We start from the raw sequence: 15,863 nt of genomic DNA on the forward strand, positions 1-15,863 counted from the left end.
GGAGAACGTACGCACTCACAGGACAACTCTCGCGGGATCTTGTTCTTTCTCAGCTAGAATAAGTTTTCCCAAGCTTTTAATAGGGAATATCGCGATATATGGTGATATATCGCCAACATGACAGTATCGCAATATATTGCGATATATCGAATCGCCACCATGGTATCGCGTTTCGAATCGCCAAATTATTGGCGATTCACACCCCTACTATTTTGTGGGAAAAGATTAAACAGAACTTTTTTTATTTTTGCTTATTCTGATCCTAAAAGGGCACTCCGGAGGTGGAAAAAAGTGTTTTTAAATCAACTGGTGTCAGAAAGTTATACAGATTTGTAAATGACTTCTATTTAAAAATCTTAATCCTTCCAGTACTTATCAGCTGCTGTATCCTCCAGAGGAAGTTCTTATCTGTTTGAATTTCCTTTCTGTCTGACCACAGTGCCCTCTGTCCATGTCAGGAACTGTCCAGAGCAGGAGCAAAAATCCCCATTGCAAACCTATATTGCTCCAGACAGTTCCTGACACGAACAGTGGTGGCAGCACTGTGGTCAGACTGGAAAGAACTACAACCAACTTCCTTTGGAGCATACAGCAGCTGGAAAGCTTAAAAGGGTACTCCGCTGAAAACATCTTATCCCCTATCCAAAGGATAGGGGATAAAATGTCTAATCGCGGGAGTCCCGCTGCTGGGGTCCCCAGCAGTCTCCGCTGCGGCACCCCTGTCATTCGGTGCATGGAGCGAACTGTGTGGACTTTTTATTTCCAATGTACAGTAGTAAACACGGGAAATATTAGTTACACAGATTCGGGATGTGCGGGATAACCCGTTTCTAGAGGGGATTCCTCTCTTCATCAGGTCCGTTTATTTAGTGAAAGGTGCAAGTATTTATACAGTGTGGGGGGCTTCAAACTTTTCACATTTTGGCGGGTAGCTGAGGTCACCGGGGGGGGGGGGGGCTGGTGTGTGACGTCAGTCCCCGTGGAATTGCTAAGGAATTTATAAGGGTTTGGCTATAACATTAAGAAATTTCCTCCATTGAAACCAATAGGCCTGTTTAGGTCTATGGCAGGGCTGGCTGAGCTCATGTTTAAAGGGGTACTCTACCCCTAGACATCTTATCCCCTATCCAAAGGATAGGGGATAAGATGTCTGATCGCGGTGGTCCCTCCGCTGGGGACCCCCGCAATATAGCATGCGGCACTCACCTGTTTCTGCTACGGAAGCGCTGAAGGGTCTGGGTCCCGACCACCGGAACGGAAGTCCGTGACGTCACGCCCCGTCCCCTCAATGCAAGTCTATGGGAGGGGGCGTGACGGCCGTCACGCCCCCTCCCATAGACTTGCATTGAGGGGACAGGGCGTGACGTCACACGAGGGGGGCGGAGTTGTGACGTCACGGACTTCCGTTCCGGTGGTCGGGACCCAGACCCTCCAGCGCTTCCGGAGCAGAAACAGATGGGTGCCACATGCTATATTGCGGGGGTCCCCAGCAGCGTGACCCCCGTGATCAGACATCTTATCCCCTATCCTTTGGATAGGGGATAAGATGTCTAGGGGTGGAGTACCCCTTTAAGCAGCTTTAGGTCTGGCTGAGGCTTGCATGGGAGACTGGGGGAACACAATGAGAGTGTATGTTTTAACTCTGAGTGACACCAAAGGTCAATAGGTTAAGTGGATAATGACTAGTCGCCGCACACCACTTTCAGCGCATCCCAGAGTTGTGCCAGTAACTTTACACAACTCTATAAGGTGAGCGGTATTTCATTCATTCTCTTTAAAATCAATTCCTTTCTCTATAAAGGTAATCGCACTATCAGGCGCCATCTCTGCATTTTTTTTTTGTACACCCCCCCCCCCCTTTAGATAGATATGAGAGATAGATAGATAGATAGATGGATATGAGATAGATAGATACATGAGATGTAGGGGAAACCCTTCTAAACTTATCTTAGGGGGAATCTATAAGCAGGCAAGCATGGGCTAAAACCACCAAACCAACTTCCAAAATTCAAACACTAGTTTTCAGGGGCTGTAACATACAAAAAGAACAAAAAACTAAACAAAAAAAAAAAAACGAGGGATGACAAGGCTTGTTTGTCTCCCGCTTATCGTTACCATATGAAGCCCCTTATCCAAAACAGGCAAATGTGCCGAGGCGAGATAAAACTGTGATAAACTCCTTACACGTGATACCTCATAGGTCTGTGGGTTACAAACAGAACTACTCAGAGATAAAGTCTGTTGAAAAAAAAAATAAAAGTCCAATATTTGACCCCATATATGCATTAGGGAAAAGGAAACCGCATGTGCCAATTTTGTCGGAATTGGGTAACATGTAAGGAGGCTTCCAAACTCTCTGGTAAAGAAGGATCAGCCATGTTGAATTTCAATGTCTGGTTCCTTTTAGACCTCCTGGAGATATGCCAAGGGGGTCTGGCAGCAGCTTACTCCCTTCTTCTATTAAAACACAAGCATGCTCAGCCAAGTCAAGCATGCATGTCTATGTGTGAAACTGGGAGGAGGGAATAGCAGTTATCCGACAGTTATTAAAGGGGTTCTCTGGAAGGGAAAAAAAATGTTTTCAAACCAACTGGTGCCACAAAGTTAAACAGATTTGTAAATGACTTCTATATAAAAATCTTAACCCCTTCCAGTACTTATCTGCTGCTATATGCTCAAGAGGAAGTTCTTTTCTTTTTAAATTTCTTTCCTGTCTGACCACAGTGCTCTCTGCTGAAACCTCTGTGTCAGGAATTGTCCAGAGTAGGAGCAAATGCCCATAGCAAACCTCTCCTGCTCTGGACAGTTCCTGATATTGACAGAGGTGTCAGCAGAGAGCGACTGGAAAGAACTACACAACTTCCTCTGGAGCATACAGCAGCTGAAAAGTACTGGAAGGGTTATTATTTTTACATAGAAGTAATTTGCAAATATGCAGAACTTTCTAGCACCAGTTGATTTGAAAAAGAAAAAACGAGAAAAAAAAAAAATTATAATTCCACCGGAGTACCCCTATGAAGGTTGTATGACCACATCCTCCCAGCAGTTGAAGGGTTAATGAAATGAGCCTCAAGGATATCTGCCATTCCCAGAGCAGTCGTCAATATAGAGCAATGTTTCCCAAACAGTGTGCCATCAGCTGGTGCAAGTCCCTTGGTGACTAATTTAGATTAGTAGGAATAACAGGAAAATTACCAATTAGGCTCAAGATATAGTTAAAACTTACCGTTTACTTCAAAAGGAAGATAAAATATCATATAGACAGAAATGTTGTTATAACAAAAAATAGAAAAACAGCACCAATGGATGCCAAAAGGGACAGGGAAAAGGGTACAGGTTAGTGCCTATTCTAAAATAACCCTACCTCAAGATAAAGCCCCCTATTACTAAGCGTGGATAGGGGGTGAGGAAACATATAAACGCAATGTTAAAGGGGTACTCCACTAGAAAACATTTTTTTTAAATCAACTGGTGCCAGGAAGTTAAACAGATTTGTAAATTACTTCTATTAAAAGATCTTAATCTTTCCAGTATTTATCAGATGCTGTTATGATCCACAGGAAGTTCTTTTCTTTTTGAATTTCCTTTCTGCCTGACCACAGTGCTCTCTGCTGACATCTCTGTTCATTTTAGAAAGTGTCCAGAGTAGGAGCAAATCCCCATAGAAAACCTATCCTGCTCTGGACATTTTCTAAAATGCACAGAGGTGTCGGCAGAGAGCACTGTGGTCAGGTAGAAAGGAAATTTAAAAAGAAAATAATTTCCTGTGGATCATAACAAGTAATTTAATAAAAACAAATCTGTTTAACTTTCTGGCACCAGTTGATTTGAAAAAAAAAATATATATATATAAAGTTTTCAAATGGAGTACCCCTTTAACTAAATTTAAATGTTGTGGCAGACCTCTCTTTTAGGGCATGTCAACTCGACCCTATTTCCCATTGCTTTTGAATCCACTGGCATTGGCTCAAAAACTGTAGAGGCAGATATCCCAAAAAAGTGGAAATGCAGCCCATGGGTAGGGTCACATGTAGCGTGCGTATTTCCTGCCGAGCAAAATCTGCTGTGCAGCAGGAAATACGCTACATATTCTCCTATGAGCAGACACACAGTGCTACCCGGCGGCAGACCTGTGTGAGCATTGATGTTTGGAGGCGGGCCTAGCCTTGGAACCCCACTGCACACACAGGGCTGGTGCCGGGCAGCCCTGTGTGTCGGCTCATAGGAGAATATGCAGCGCATTTCTCGCTGCACAGCGTGAAATATGCTGCGTATACACTACGTGTGACTCTACTCTAAGGCAGCCTTGGTAATTTAAGAAGGGACCTTGTGGGAGAGGAAAAGCAACAGTGACACTCTCGTCCTCATATCTTCTTCCTATATCTTGTCCTCATATCCTGTCCTCATATCTTGACCTCATTCCCTAACCTCATATGCCGTCTTAATATCCCATCCTCATATACCTCATATCCTCTTCTCATATCTTGATCTCATATCCCTCCTGCAGCCCGAGAGTAAGGCAATCAATACATGTATCGGAAGTCCCTAGACTTGCATGGGACTTCAAACAAAACCCCACCCTAGCATAAAGGGGTGGGTTAGGGTTGATTTATTTGTACTATATTTATAGTTGACATTAGAAAATGATGTTGGAACATGCATACATTGAGTTTTATATATGACTAGCTGAGTACTGGGCGTTGCCCGGTTTTTCCTGCCTAATCCTTGTGGGGGAGGAAAAGTTACATAGGAGGAAGTACTAGTAATCATATCCTGACCTCATATCATGTCCTCCTATCCCGACCACATAACCGGACCTCATATCCGGACCTTATATCCTGTCCTCATATCACATCCTCATATCCCGACCTCATATCCCGACCTCATATCCAGACCTCATATCCCAACCTCATATCCCAACCTCATATCCCAACCTCATATCCCAACCTCATATCCCATCCTCATATCCCGTCCTCATATCCCAATCTCATATCCCGTCCTCATATCCCGTCCTCATATCCCGTCCTCATATCCCGACCTCATATCCCAACCTCATATCCCAATCTCATATCCCAATCTCATATCCCATCCTCATATCCCAATCTCATATCCCATCCTCATATCCCGTCCTCATATCCCATCCTCATATCCCATCCTCATATCCCAACCTCATATCCCAACCTCATATCCCGTCCTCATATCCCAACCTCATATCCTAACCTCATATCCCAACCTCATATCCCAACCTCATATCCCAACCTCATATCCCGTCCTCAGGTTGGAGTTGTAATGAAGATATTGTAGGCAGAAAATAGAAGGAGCGTTGCTTTGTGGAAATGGGCATGACTTGCAAGCCGGACCAATGCACAAAAAGGGGAGAAAATAAAAGGGGTTAAATGGTGGCTTAAATGGTGGGTGTGGCTTTGTGAGATGGGGTGTGGCATGCGGAAGGGGTGTGCCCGGACCGACGCATTCACCAAGAGATGCAGAGCGGAGCTTGTGGAGTAAGGTACTGGAAGTCCTATATACTTGCATGGGGCTAAAGACAAAAACCCATCTTTCACGTAAGGGGGTAGGTTAGGGTTAATTTAACTATCATATATTTTTATTTGACATAAAAGTAATATGTGTACTAAGTTTCATCAAAATATCTCCAGCCATTTGGAAGTGATGCTGGAACATACATTTCCCATAGACTTGCATGGGACTTTAAACAAAAATCCCGACCGTCGCAAATGGGGGTGGGTAAGGGTTAATTCAACTATCATATTTTATAGTTGACATATTAGTAACATGTGACCGAGTTTTATCGAAATATCTCCAGCTGTTTGGACGTGATGCTGGATTTATCAAAACCTGTCCAGAGGAAAAGTCTCTGAGTTGCCCATAGCAACCAATTCTGAGGCCTTTTCAAAAGTGAAAGAAGCGATCTGATTGGTTGCTATGGGCAACTCAGCAACTTTTCCTCTGGACAGGTTTTGATAAATCTCCCCCATTGAGTTATATATATGTATGTATATATATATATATATATATATATATATATATATATATATACACACGCTAACGCTCGCCCATGGATTAAACCATATGACGCTCCGTGCCTCCGTGTACACTTGGAGCACTACAATTCAGTGACGCCACGTGTGTATTGTTGTGTCACACACAAGGGCAGGCGGCCGATAAACAGAACATAACGCAGCATTTTTTTAAACCTGCCTGACTCATCCCCACGATAAATTTTGACGCTGTGGGCGGTGACAGCTCCGGCGATGTTTGCCGCACACAATCACCGCCTCTCGTTTATGACAGCGCCGGCTGAACAGGATGAGGATCTATGCTGGCAAGGGATCCCTATTTATGAGAGCAAGGGATTTCCCCTCGCACAAACAAAGCGCTTTGCCAAGTTCGGCGTTTATACAGATTATAGGACAGGTCCGGTGCCAACCTTCTCGCACACACTCGCTGCTCTTCTGTGATATTTTGCAAACGTAACACAAACATCACTTGTTGCAGCGCAGAACTCGAGCACAACACCGAGGCTGAACAGGCAACGTCGGGGGGTCTGATCAGATCTCCGAGACCCCCTGCCCCCCCCCCCCCATTTTCATTAACTCCATATTAGATCAGCGTTCCCATTCCCTCACTCCACTTCCTGAACTCTGATCAAATTCTAAAAAAAGACCTGAAATTATTATAAATTTTTTTTTTGCTACAAATACTGTCCTAAAAAACACGTTATCGTGTAACTATTTCTTATGCATTCTGTAGTATTTGGTCCCGACAGACGATCAGAGGTTAATTTTCAGGGCTATATGTACTGTCTATTGTTTCCTGTTGTGCTGTACGGCTCTTTATATAAAATGAATAATCTCATGCCAAAGAAAAAAAATAGTTAATTGTTTAACAGAAACCATTTGGCGCTCATATCCTGGGGGCGTGGCGGAGATATGACGGATTCATGGATATCAATGTATACAGATCAGAGAATGTATAGGGTGGCGAGACAGGTGGTGGTGGTGGGAAGGGGGGGGGGGGGGTAGATAGGATTAACGGCCCTCATTAACCCCTTGTGTGTCTCCTTCTATGACACATTTTAGATAACCAAGTGATTATCAGGAGGACGCAATGTGGACATCAGTAACCACTTAGTAGCGGTCTACAAGTTATCAGGGAAAGTCACTTTTGAGCTTTATAGAACAAAGACCTAAAACTTCATGTAAGGTTTTGGTACCAAGATCTGGATCCCATTTGTAGGTTTCTGTAGATGGAAATTACAGTTCTAAGGCAGTCATTAAAGGTGTACTCCGCCCCTAGACATCTAATCCCCTATCCAAAGGATAGGGGATAAGATTTCAGATTGCGGGGGTCCCGCTGCTGGGGACCCCCAGGATCTCGGCTGCAGCACCCACCTGTACGGCTTCTGGCAACGCTGGAGGCTTCGGATCCCGACCACAATGGCGGAAGAGCGTGACGTCACGACTCCGCCCTGTGTGAAGTCACGCCCGCCCCCTCAATGCAAGTCTATGGGAGGGGGCGTGACGGACCTCCCGTAGACTTGCATTGAGGGGGCGGGGCGTGACATCACACGGGGCAGAGTCGTGACATCACGCTCTTCCGCCATTGTGGTCGGGATCCGAACCCTCCAGCGTTGTCACCTAACACCGGAAGCCGTACAGGTGGGTGGGGGCCGGAGGCTTGTGACGTCACCGTCACGCCCTTGACGTTACGGCCATGCCCCCTCAATGCAAGTCTATGGGAGGGGGAATGGTTGTGATGACTTAGACTTGCATTGAGGGGGCATGGCCGTGATGTCGAGAGTGGGGCGTGACCATGATGTCACGAGTCTCCGGCGCTACACCCGACGCTCTAAACGAATACAGGGTGCAGCAGGGAGATCGTGGGGGTCCCAGTGGCAGGACCCCCGTGATCAGACATCTTATCCCCTATCCTTTAGATAAGGGATAAGATGTTTAGGGGCAGAGTACCCCTTTAAGCTGGCCAAACACATAAGATACAAGTACAAGATAAATGTAGGTTTATGGTCATACTGGGCATTAGGGGTATTCCAGGTAAAAACTTTTTTTTATATATCAACTGGCTCCAGAAAGTTAAACAGATTTGTAAATTACTTCTATTAAAAAATCTTAATCCTTTCAGTACTTATGAGCTTCTGAAGTTAAGGTTATTCTTTTCTGTCTAAGTCCTCTCTGATGACACCTGTCTCGGGAAACGCCCAGTTTAGAAGCAAATCCCCAAAGCAAACCTCTTCTAAACTGGGCGGTTCACGAGACAGGTGTCATTAGAGAGCACTTAGACAGAAAAGAACAACTCAACTTCAGAAGCTCATAAGTACTGAAAGGATTAAGATTTTATAATAGAAGTAATTTACAAATCTGTTTAACTTTCTGGAGCCAGTTGATATATATAAAAAAGTTTTTTCCTGGAATACCCCTTTAATCCTGATTATACATGATCAATGTCAATGTGGAAAGAACAAACATTCTTTCAGGAAAAGTTCTTTCCTGTAAGATCATTTGTGAATGAAAGATCTTTCCTGAATGACTTTGTTCCAGATGATGCCATCGGCTGGCAGAATCGTTTTGGTTGGAATTGTCCATTTTCATCAACTTTTATGTGTATGGGCACCTGAAATCTCATTGTTGCATAGGGTGGTATTAGGTTCTTCCCTTGGAACCACAGGAGATATAAATAGTACTATATACAAAATAGCTTTGGAATAATAAAATATGACAAAGCCTGAAGATACAATAGGGATTTAAAGTGTACCCGAAAAAAAAAAAGATATGTCAAAAGTTATGATTAGTTGGCGTCTCAGTCCTGAGACCCCCACCGAACAGGATTAGGGTTGCCACCTTTCTTGCAAAAAAAAAAATACCGGCCATGCTAATTTGCATAATTGTCCTATTCTGACCCCTATAACTTTATTATTTCTCCTTATACGGGCCTGTAAGGGGGCTAATTTTTTGCACCCCGATCTGGGACTTTTTGATCGCTTTTTTAAATTCAATTCAGGAGTTGCAGTTAGTTACTAACTACAACTCCCAGCATGCCCTGATACAGCCTGTGGCTCAGCATCTGCCCCAAAGGAAAACTACAACTCCCAGCATGTTGGACTATATAGTAGTATATAGTATAGGTCAGTGTTTTCCAACCAGGGGTGCCTCCAGCTGTTGCAAAACTACAACTCCGAGCATGTTGGACTATTTAGTAGTGTGTAGTATAGGTGTTTCCCAACCAGGAGTGCCTCCAGCTGTTGCAAAACTACAATTCCCAGCATGCCCGGACAGCCAACGGCTGTCCGGGCATGCTGGGAGTTGTAATTTTGCAACAGCTGGAGGCACCCCTGGTTGAGGAACACTGGTATAGCATATGGTGCAAAATTCTGTGAGCTGGAGGATTGGTTGGATAAATACCGGCCATTGCATTGCCGGTATTTTTAATATAAAAATACCGCCAGGGTGGCCAAAATACCGGCCAGGTGGCAACCCAATCAGGAAGAAGAGTGAGGAGAAGCGCGCTTCATTCCCCAGCTTGTAGCCATCTCCATACAGGTCCTCTGGACGGCTACAAAGACTTATAACTAGGCCACAGGAAGCTGAGACCCAGGGAGTGAAGCGCACTTCTCCCTTCTTGTTCTCCAAATCAGTAGCGGTCTCAGCACTGAGACCCCAACCTATGAAAACCTTTGACATGTTTCTTTAACATGACAGGTACACTTTAAAGGGGTACTCCACTGGAAAAGATTTTTTTTTTAAATCAACTGGTGCCAGAAAGTTAAACAGATTTTGTAAATTACTTCTCTTTAAAAATCTTAATCCTTCCAGTACTTATCAGCTGCTATATGGACCACAGGAAGTTCTTTTCTTTTTGAATTTCTTTTCTGTCTGACCACAGTGCTCTCTGCTGACACCTCTGTCCATTTTAGAAAAGCAAATCCCCATAGCAAACCAATCCTTCTCTGGACCGTTCCTAAAATGGACAGAGGTGTCAGCAGAGAGCACTGTGGTCAGACAGAAAGGAAATTCAAAAAGAAAAGAAACTTCCTGTGGACCATATACCAGCTGATAAGTACTGGAAGGATTCAGATTTTTAAAAAGAAGTCATTTACAAATCCGTTTAACTTTCTGGCACCAGTTGATTTAAAATAAGATGTTTTCCAGTGGAGTACCCCTTTAAAGACATACACCATCACTGCACTGAGAGCAGCTTTGTGCATGTCTGTGTAGCTAGGGAAGAACATTTCCATATTAAAGGGGTACTCCTGTGGAAAACTTTTTTTTTTTTATATCAACTGGTGCCAAAAAGTTAAACAGATTTGTAAATTACTTCTATTAAAAAATCTTAATCCTTTCAGTACTTATTAGCTGTTGAATACTACAGAGGAAATTGTTTTCTTTTTGGAACACAGAGCTCTCTGCTGACATCATGACCACAGTGCTCTCTGCTGACATCTCTGTCCATTTTAAGAACTTTCCAGAGTAGTAGAAAATCCCCATAGCAAACATATGCTGCTCTGGACAATTCCTAAAATGGACAGAGATGTTAGCAGAGAGCACTGTGGTCATGATGTCAGCAGAGAGCTCTGTGTTCCAAAAATAAAATAATTTCCTCTGTAGTATTCAGCAGCTAATAAGTACTGGAAGGATTAAGATTTTTTAATAGAAGTAATTTACAAACCTGTTTAACTTTCTGGCATCAGTTGATAAAAAAAACAAAAACAACAAAAAAAGTTTTCAAAAAGTATAAAGTTGGAGTTCTTCCTCCATATTTTTGCACTGCCAATTTCATCTGAAACACTCAGAGATGGAAATACATCTCCAGCTGTAGAAGTTAGCAGGGCATTCTAAAAACTCCAGTTAGGAAAGACTGAATAGTTACTGAATACGGGACATTGACAAACATGATGTAAGAGTTGGCGCCCGATCAGAATTTTGCATAATCACATCTGCCGTTTCTTCCCTCCTTTCTCATAGGAACCATTTTAAGCAAACGTGCAGGGCCGGTTCTAACTTTTCTGCTGCCTGGAAAAGGCAAATAAAAACTGAAATGGCACCCCCTGATGGAATCGTAAATAAAGGTTTGTGAGCAGAATATCTGTGACGTAAACCGGTGCCAGCAAAGTGGACTGTATACCTCTATATATACATACAGTAGCCAAATAATTCTACTACTACAGAAATAATTACCACCACACACATAAAAATATTGTGCTGTTACTTAACAATACCCAGTGTACTGAAACTAACATTATATATAGGCCAAATAATACCGCCAGACGCGGAACACATATTACCACCACATAGTGACTGAATATTATCCCTATACTGTTACTGAATAAAACCCAATATACCAACGCCATTACCAATAACACTATACATGGGACACAACAGCGCCACATCCTGACCACATATAACCACTTCTTAATGATTGAGTAATACCACCAATATTGCAAATGAAGAAAAAACCACAATACACAAACCAATATAACTTCATACAGTGACAATATAGAGATTACAGTGCACTTACATCCAATGACTCACAGGTGAGTTGTTTTCTTTACTATTCTTTTCCATCCGGTCTAGACCGCCACGAAGAGTTCTTCCAGCCATCACTCATCTCAGCAGAATCTGTCGGACAAACATCTCAGGCTCTGCACTTTTCCAAAGCTATCCTCACCTTTGTCCCCATATAGTGTTTCAAATGATACACTTAGTAGGTAGTTGCCCCCCATTATGCAGATAGGAGCCCCTCATTAAATAGAGCCCCTTGTTAAATTTAGTAGAGAGTTGTCTTCCAGAAGGTAGAGTGCCCTCTCCCAGTAGGGGTAGATTTGCCTCCGCAGTAGGTACAGTGGCTCCCAGTAGGTACAGTGCCCCCTCGCCGGGTAGAGTTGCCCCCCAGTAGCTGCTCCCTAACATATACTAACCTTAATGCTGGTAGGGTCCTCTCCTCTAATGTCGTCTGACGTCATTGTGCGCTCCCTGTGCTGCTCACAGCCTTCAGGAGAGAAGAGGAGGACTTTGCGGTTGTGTTTTTCCTGCGATCCCATCGACAATGCATGGACCATGTGCCGACCCTGCGCTCTATCCAGCAGGGAGAGTCATGGCCCTGTTCTGGAGATTGCAAAGGGGGGCACCAAAGGTCAGACCTCCCATGATCAGACACTTATTCCCTGTCTTGTATATAGGGGATACGTTTTCTAAAAGCTGGAGTACCCCTTTAACCTAGTGCTGTATGTGGGCCTGAAGTGGCCATGTTGGGTTAAAGTTCAATGGTAATAATTGCTTGCAGTTTGTGCCACATCACATAATAACCTAGAAAAATCATAGAATGCAATCACATGTATGTGCGCCATATGGAAACATTGCATTGTAGACAGGCATTCGTTTTAGTTTGCCATATGTCAGATGTTATAGATAACATTCTTTCATGTATCTTAAATCTCATTTCCGATGGTCATACAAAGCTCGGTTTTATCAAGATAGAGCTGAGAAAACTGGATATGGATTATTCTAAAAACAAGGCCCTTTGTTACGCTTTATAGTCAGGATTCTCTATCTACTAGAGTCAATTGCTGGACCCTGACCTTAAAGGACACAATGCATTTGTTGTAAGCGGTGTATATAATGGATCTCCCCCCACCATAGCACCAGATATCCTGGACTGCAGTCCCTATGAACTAAAAGGCGGTTATCCAAACCAGACAACCTCCGGTCTGGTGGTGCACAGACCTATATATATTGCATTACCTAAATTCCTATATTATATTCCTCTAGCAGAACTGCTCTGGCTGTTTGCAGAAACAGTAAGGAAATCAAATTATCGATGGCTTCTCGATTCCTTGGTTTGTCCTTTACAAGCTCTAAGTTGTGTTAGTGGGAATAGACAGCAGAATTATTTTCATCTAATTTTTTATCTCATTGTTATCCAAATTTCCTCTAATTTGTAAAAATCCGCAGCAGACTTATATTTCCTTAGGGAAACCTTCATATCCTGTAGATAAGATTTGTAAGATCTCATCCGCTTACCTGCTACTGTGAACCGCTGCAGATTTTAACTGTACGAGATCTGCAGCATTTTTACCAACGCGTGAATTTAGCCTTAGGGTTTATTCAGACGGCAGAATTTGCGCATGCAGAATTCCACGTCAAATGAAAGCCCAATAGACTTCTATGGGATTCCGCACTCCCGTTCACACTTCTGCATTTCCGCTTGCGCAAGCGCAAGCGGAAATGCAGAGGTGTGAACGGGAGTGCGGAATCCCATAGAAGTCAATTGGGCTTTCATTTGACGTGGAATTCCTCATGCGTGTGAATAGAACCTTAGGTGTTTTAGGAATTCTTCTGACTGATGTCATTGCTTTTCTTTTGCACAGAGCAAAGATCCATTTTGCGTTCTTACTTTTGTATCTAAACACCCTGGTCAAGGCAGAGTAGCTTCTTGGCTCCTCCTTCCTTGGCATATATGGCACATATAGACAGAACCCAGCTTCTGCTATGTATTAAAGGTGTTGTCTGGTTTAGAAAACCCATTATCTAGTACCTGATGATGGAATTCTGAGGACCCTCCTCCATTAGCCTGAACAAACAGCAGCCACAAAGAGAGTCTCTCACTCTGGAGAACCCAGTATGTCACGGACAGTCTACTGATTTCAATGTTCACTATGTAATACTGCATTCACCCTGGATTGGAGCTGTAACGGAATTGAGCATTTCCTGTAAGGTCCTGCCACCAGGATTACTGGTGGTCTCAGTAGCAGGACATCTTGTGATCAGGTTATGTTCAGCAGATCCTCCTAGTAGAAAGGATGTGTAAATGGCGGAGTACCCCTTTAAGCCTGTGAACATTCAAGCCCTTGCTACATTGATCAGTGTACTGTAAGTATCCATGTTGTTCGCTTACGGAATATTCAGCCTTCAGTACATGATACTAATGGTTTCCATTGAGATTGTGGTTTCCGCTAATGGTAGGCATAGAACTGACTGGTAAGCAGATCAAACAAATCTAATGTATCAGTAGAAATTCATTAGCACTATTGCATTGTGCGTCCATACAATTATGAATATTTACTGTCAAACTAGACCAGGCAGGGTTGCGGGGGCCGAACACGAAAAGGTCATGTCAGGGTATCTAGTTCCAGAGTTGCCTAACTTCATTCCTATCTAAAACACTTAAGACTCAGCATAGACAGGCAGGAGTATATTATATTAGTGAATGCAGAGCAGGTTCGGTCGAGGCTGTAAAACCGTACATGGCTATAAATGTATACTCTGCACTGCTGTACACTGCGCCAGGGGCAAAGTGGTTAATATGTAATGTATATAGTGTTCTGAGCAAGTCTAATTGGAAGCAGTGTTCTCTATTTCTGGAGCAGGACTCCAATACCATATGTGCGAGAATTCATATCAAGAAGACCAGAGAGGAAAGAGGGGACTCAAAGCAGGAAGATCTAAGAATGTTTGTTTCCTATAAATGGGGACATACAATGCTTTATCCTCATCACAAAGGATCTTAATTCAACATATTCTGCATCCTATCCAATACCATGCCCAGCAATCCTACCAACAAGGCTTCTTACCCAGCCAACCACCCCACAGCTCTCTACTGACAAGGGGCAAGGACTCCAAAACAGCTGTCTACTGTTGGGTCTGACTCCTAATAGAGCCTTGAGATATGACTAGAAGTTAAGTTTAATAGGTGGCACTAGTCTGACAGTTTTCTTCATTCTATGAGAAGGTTTATTTGCATACCCATCATTTTAGGAAGCACTGCCTGGACTATAAAACTCCCTAATTTGGTATCCACAAGGAGAACAACACTGATGAAATCCTGGTTTGGCTGATCATCTCTGGTCATGTTTTAATGCTGTTTAAGTGGCACTTAAAGGAGAACTCCAACCAAATTAAATTACATTTACATAGCTGCACATGTTAAAGTTATATAACTTTGTAATGTACAAGTGTAATTTTTGTTGTAATACCCTGTTTCTCTCAGCTTTTCCTCCAGGTAGGAAGTCCATTACATCTTATCATACATGATGACTAGCGTCTACAGTAGACAACACATCACACTCCCTTCTCCCCAGCTCAGAGAGCCATGTTTCAGTGTGCCATGTGTGATTGTCCCTGATTGGCTGAGGCTCACACACCTCCCTTATCTATATGTACTGTTCACTCAGCCGACAAACAAGCAAACAGATCTCCTGTGCGCGATTTAAATTTTCTGTCGCACAGGGGATGTGCAACCAACAGTGAACCAGTGATTGTTCCTGTGGCCCGGCCCAATGATTGATCGGGTGTTATGGACGCTGAGCAAACGAGCACCGATCAGTGAGATCAGTGCTCCATGTCTGCCTCCAGTCAGCCCGTGTCAAAGCCCAATAAATGGTGCAAAGGGAAACTAAAAAAGTGTTTGTTTGTTTTTGAAAGGAAATCCTGCTTTAAGACTATCACACGCTGGATATCGCTGGAACCCCACATACACTGTTGAAATATCAGGGGCGGCAGGACCCATTGTAAAATAGTGCTGCCTGCTTCTGTATTCTTTTAAGTTATATAGAACAAATCTGAAATCCATGACAGGCACAGATATAGCACAACTCTTTTTAATCCCATATTCTCTAGGAGACACACTTCCATATCCCAAAGCTGTAGGTAACACATTGTTCTATCTAGTCACATGATGAGTAGAGTAGATCGTATAGAGATGGGCACCATCTCTTGCAAGCCACATCAATGGAGGATAAAGAGACAGACATGCATAAAAGAATTTCCATACCAATAAATAGCAGATTTAGGGAGTGTGCATTAGTATGTGGAGAAAGATAGGTTTCTACATGC

The 15,863-nt window shown here is 43.3% G+C and overlaps 1 protein-coding gene and 1 long non-coding RNA gene across 9 annotated transcripts in view; one reads left to right on the top strand and one right to left on the bottom strand.

The window, feature by feature from the left end:
• The window catches only part of THRA (thyroid hormone receptor alpha), a 111,299-nt gene that overhangs the window by 58,452 nt on the left and 36,984 nt on the right, over positions 1-15,863 (bottom strand). The window contains exon 1 of one of the 6 annotated variants that reach the window (XM_056549059.1): positions 7,413-7,502. The exons of 4 other annotated variants lie outside the window; for them this stretch is intronic. The gene's annotated coding sequence lies outside the window, so the exon portion shown is untranslated. Of the gene's footprint in view, positions 1-7,412; positions 7,503-15,863 lie in introns of those variants that run through there. One more of the 6 variants, XM_056549061.1, reaches the window with a different exon arrangement.
• The window catches only part of LOC130296964 (uncharacterized), a 44,814-nt gene continuing 34,386 nt past the window's right edge, over positions 5,436-15,863 (top strand). For 2 of the 3 annotated variants that reach the window (XR_008849351.1, XR_008849349.1), the window contains exons 1-2: positions 5,436-5,509; positions 10,998-11,101. This is a non-coding gene — a long non-coding RNA (uncharacterized LOC130296964). Of the gene's footprint in view, positions 5,573-10,997; positions 11,102-15,863 lie in introns of all 3 variants that reach the window. The other variant, XR_008849350.1, reaches the window with a different exon arrangement.

The sequence above is a fragment of the Hyla sarda genome, chromosome 12, assembly GCF_029499605.1.
Source record: "Hyla sarda isolate aHylSar1 chromosome 12, aHylSar1.hap1, whole genome shotgun sequence".
NCBI classification, from domain to species: domain Eukaryota; kingdom Metazoa; phylum Chordata; class Amphibia; order Anura; family Hylidae; genus Hyla; species Hyla sarda.